We start from the raw sequence: 5754 nt of genomic DNA, 5'->3' as shown, positions 1-5754 counted from the left end.
CACATGTTTTTTAATATAATTAATATAAAAAAATTTACATGTGCTTCTCACATGCTTAAAAGACATGTACATGTCACTTTTATTTAAGAAAATTATATTGACAATTGCAATTTTGGCAGATAGGCGTAAGAATTTCATGTGTTTAGAAGAAATTCGAAAAACTTAATTGTAAAATTTATTTATTTATCTAAGGACAAACATTTCGTCCAAATTGGGTTGGATTTTTTTTTTTTTTTTCAATTTAGCTAGTCTCTTAAAGTGTTATGTATTTCTTAACAAGGGAGGACACCATTTTTTGTTTAATAGTACATGCTTCTCATATACTTTTTAAATATATTAATACACGTGCACATGGCATTAGCTCCTAACGAGGAGGAAGGGTCGACCTAATTGTTTGATTGAGTGTTTAGTTACACGAATTGGGTTATATTTCAAAAATAAAAGTTCATAATTTACAATAACAATATTAATAAATAAGTAAATAAATAAATAAAATAGAAATTATGTCATCATTCCCTATGCTTTTGCATTTTTTGACATTAAGATCTTGAACTTTAATTTGAAGAAATTAAAACCTAATTAAGCTATAAATTTTTGTAAATCGAAACATTTGTTAGACTTTTTGTCAAATTATTGACAAAAAGCTATTGATGTGGAACGGTCAAAAGACCACCAAAATGCCCCATGCAAGAAGCTCAACCTTCATGGCCGTGAAGGGCACGGCCATGGAGGTCAGCCTCCGGCTCCATGGTCATGAAGGATGTCACCCAACCACGGTCATGGTTGGACCAATTCAGCCCTACCATGATTGGGCTGTTATGACCATAGTTGTGCTAGATCGAGCCAAGTCTTCGGTCATGGTCATTGTAACACCTCCAACCCGCTACGACTAAGTTTTCTTAACTTCAAAGCTTGAGAGGCAAAAAGACAATTAATAGGAATCTGAACAGCAATAAATAAGTAAACTAAATGCATAACATAAAATATTTGCTACAAAAATATAAAGATAAAGTATCAAAAGGTATCTTTTGTGCTCCAAGCCACTTACTAAAAATTTTAAATAACATGACATGATAACTAAGTGTATAATCTGACCTCCTAGTTCACTTCAAAACATGGAAAAAAAAAAAAAAAAACAAAACAAAACAAAATAGGTCAGCAAAAGGCTCAATAATAACATTCTCAACCAATTAAATGTTAATATGACAGTCTCCAGTAACTATTTGATCAATCATGTTAAAAAAATAAAAATAAAAAATCAAAGGTTGGTTGGAATTGACACATCAACATTGTGAGATAATTGTAGAATTGAAATGTGGAATATATAAAAGATCAAATTCAACATATAAAAATAATTTTACTTTAAATTTACATGAATCTGAACTTAATTTTTTTTTTTTTTTTTTACTTTGTACTAGGCCTCGCATACTATTACATTATGTATGCTTGGAGTTACGTGTAATCCTGAATGACCAATTCTCAACCTGTGACTATAGAAATAATCAATTTAGGCTACCTGATTAACCTTCGTGCACTCAATGTGGCAATACATGGCATAGGAAAAGCGTTAAACATATGTGTGTTATCACAAAAATGATTAGCCAAGTTGGGATTAGAGCTCCCTAAAATAATTTATAAAGTTTAGCTAATGTGGGACTCAGCATCCATGAATACATTTATAATCAATTGATCGCTCAATGTGAACAATTCATATTTTTAATGCAAGGCTAATCTTTTAGGGTAACACAATAATTTTCTTCCACAGCCATGCAGGAGTTTGCTCAGGCATGACGATAACAATGAATGGACAATAGCTTAGCAATGGTGGGGCTAGGCACTGCACGGCCAACCACAGGTTGTGGTTGTTGAGGACCAACCTCCATGGTGGGAACATGGTTGCTGTACCATGGTCTTTTTTCTTTTTCTTTTTCCCCTTTTTTTTTTAAAAAAAAAAAAAAAAATTAATCTCAGAGCACTTTAGAGTCTTAGACAATAGTCAAATAAAGTGGTCCATATGAACAGCTTATGAAAGCATGGTAGTGATATAATTGTTATAAAATCAAACAATTAAAATCCCAAAACAAAGCAAGCGTATGATCTCTAACAATCATCAAGAGCCATCCCTTTTTTTCCCCGACAAATGTGTATTAGCATTAATTATCAGACTGCTTATTAGGAATTGATCACCTTGCGTTTATATTACGATAGTTTGAGTAACATATTCATAGAATTGGGAACTTTTTAAACCCCGGCATCCAAAAGAGATGATATACATATGTGTACATTTTTTGAACTTGACATTAATAATTTAATAAGGGATAAAAAATTTAAATTATCACATTAAAAACTGTGCACTACTGTGTGTAACACATCTCCCGACAGCAAGGCCTCAAAAACCATGGACATGAATCGGATGGATGACATGAAGGAAAACTAATAACCAGAAATAAATCTAGTTGATCATTGAATTGTGTGGATCACTTTAGAGCTCTAGCCAGAATCATTCGTTCCCCTATGGCCTATGGGTCCACTATTTCCCATTCCTGCCTTCCACTGATGTTACTGTTTTTAATTTTGTTCCGTTGTAGTTTCATGGCTTTAAATGTTATATTCACCTTTTTGGTGCTCTCTGGATCTGGTTGCAGATTGTTATCCAATATCACCTAGACTTCATGTTGGTTTTCTTTTTAATTCGCTTTGATTCAACCTTCATCAGGGTTTTTTATACTGTTATAACTCTCTTTTACCACTATAGACTATAGTTGTATATTTCTTGTGTGCAACATTTCTGATGCACTTTTTCAAACTACCTTATTGGTGGCTAAGTTTTTTGGTCTTCGTGTCAAAAAAATATAAGATACCATCATTTATTTAATGGATTCTCTTTTAATTTTTGTTTATTCATACTTAAAAAGATCGTTTTTTAGCTTATTGTTGAATTGATCAGCTCTTTATTGTTTATTGTACGTAATCACATAAAAAATAAAATTAAAAAAAAAAAAAAAAATCTGATGGATGACAAGAAACAAAACTAATAATAACCAGAAATAAATCTAGTTGATCATTGAATTGTGTGGATCACTTTAGAGCTCTAGCCATAACCATTCTTTCCCCTATGGCCTATGGGTCCACTATTTGTAAGTGCATTCTCATTTGACTAATTAATAAGACAAAAAAAGAAAAAAGAAAAAGAAAAAGAACTTCTATAAATCTAGTTTTCTTTTTAAAATATATAACATACACAAACAAACACCTCCAACTTACAATTTACTTTTAAAAAAAAAAAAAATAAAAAAAAAATAAAAAAAAAAAAAAAACCTTGTCTTTTGACTTGAGGCCAAAAAAAAGAATTATTTACGAAAGCCCAATTTCTCAATTGCATTATTCGACAACTTCCGTCCTTTGTGCTTTGATTGATTAAAACACCTTTTACAGCTCACAATAAATGTACGTAAGAGAGTTTTCAAGCCTTTAATTAATGCTCACCTCTGTCATCTGACTGTGACCATTCCTAGCTAGCCACAAGTGAATTTATGCTTGACCAGTTTGGTCGGCAAGGTGAGAACAGGAAAGATGAAGATAGAGAGAGACACATAATTATCTTTGAAATAAAATTAACCCCGAGTAATTACTTTTACTTTTCGGAAAGTTGGTCGGTTGTTCCGTTAAATTTGCTTCCACCTGAATCATTTCACATTACTTTTGTGCGTGCTCTTTAACGGTTTCACATCTATACATTCGTTTGTCAATCGGCTTTACATGATTAATTTTTTTACCTGAAATTTATATAATTAATTTTTTTTTCTTTTATTCATAATAAATTTTTATAATACGTATATGTTAAAGTATTGATTATAAATGATTAATTTTACTTGTTTGTATTAACTTAAACTTTTGAAATAAGTAATGATTTAATACCATATGACTATGATTAACAAATTATGTTCGAATAATCAAATGTATATAAATAAATACTTTATAGTATAAAAAGAAGCCTAGTATTAGGTAAAATGGGACTCTCGGTCTCTCAAAAAACTCTACTGTATCTCAAGAATATGCATTAGAGTGTTCTAATTTTATCGGGATTGCCAAACTTTGTGAAAATTTTCTTTATTTTGTAGGTAATTCATTGCCGGTCCAACCGTCTAGAAAATTGCACTAACAAAGATCATCATTGGCTGGAGGTTTATGTTGAGATAGATTCCGTGATGAACTAGATGATGATTCTTCAATTTATTTGTTGTCATCCATATCCTTAGCGTCAATTTGGTTTACGTGATAGTTGTGCACTTTGATAACATGTGAAATTCGTGTTGATTATGCGGAATTGCATAGAAATTTCTAGCTGTACTTTGACTTAATTGGGTAATATTTTCATGATACTATTTTATAAGAACTAGCTGTTGATCTTGGGGATATATGTAGGTTGAACTTGATTATTATTTACAGAAATGTTTGGTTTTATATCTTTTGCTTATTTTTTGTCAATCTAGAGAAGAACGAATTTATCACTAAATTTGTAGGACCACATGTAAGTCCTGCAAATTTAATAATAAATTCACAAGAGAAATGGACAAGAAATAAGCACGATATAGATATACAACACAATTATTTATATTTAAGAAGATTACAATTGGGCCTTAATTGAATTGATTTGTATATTTTGGATTCTTTGTTACAAAGTAATATCAGGATCGGTGAGATTTGTATATCTTGGATTCTTTGTTACAAAGTAATATCACAATCTCTAAAGGATAATTCAATCAGTAAAAGCTACGACTCATAAAACAGAGATTATTAAATCAAATCACCATCCCCTTATGTAGAGGATCTCAATTTTATTGGAACATCTCAAATACTATTGTTTCCTATGAAATGGGTGTCTTTTCAAATAACAATGGCACCACCAAAAACAAATACAAAAATACAAAATAAAGACCCACCCATATATTTTTTTTTTCTTCAAACGGAACCAGACAAGGTGAAGAGTTTTTAACCATGCATTGATCAGATTTGGCTTTGGTCCAAGTTGGAGAGCATGTTCCTAAACACAAGAAAAAAAAAAAAAAAAGTTGGGGGTCGTCGGCAGCTTTAGCTTTAAGTTAGAATTTCCCCATTCCTGAATATTGATTAAAGTAATTTTATACATATATATATATATATATATATATATATATATAATTGATATTACACTGCATGGAACGTGCTCACATTTGTACACCACGTGGTGGGCACCCCCTCCCTTCCATATTTCTTCGTTTGGAATTATTTCTCACTATTTATATAATTCAAAGGATTTCTCTGTCGACGGGACGAAGAGGCCCCAGCTAATTACATTGATTACTCCAAATATAAATAACTAATAACTCCAAAATCCGGTAGTAGTCATGTCGGTAGGAAGACGGTGAAATTATTACATAAAATAAAATACCATGTACTTAAATTTCCAAAAATTTGACAAAGATTTCGGCCGTCCTTCTTACGCTTGATTGGCGGATTCTTTTCCATTACTACCCATTTCTCAAAGCCCTCTATAAATTCATACCCATAACCCATATATCTCCCACTCAACCAATCATCCACTCTAAGACCACTTTTTCCTGCCCTATAGCTATGGCTAAAGTTTCCCATCTTTGCCTACTGTTCTCTTTCATATACTTCGCCGGCACAGCCAAATCTGCAGCCACTTCTAGCGCCGGTGCCGCCGTCAATTTCATCAAGGTTTCATGCAGCGCCACCAGCTATCCCTCCCTC

Source organism: Corylus avellana, chromosome ca5 (genome assembly GCF_901000735.1).
Source record: "Corylus avellana chromosome ca5, CavTom2PMs-1.0".
Lineage (NCBI taxonomy): Eukaryota > Viridiplantae > Streptophyta > Magnoliopsida > Fagales > Betulaceae > Corylus > Corylus avellana.
Note: the sequence above shows the minus strand (reverse complement) of the source record.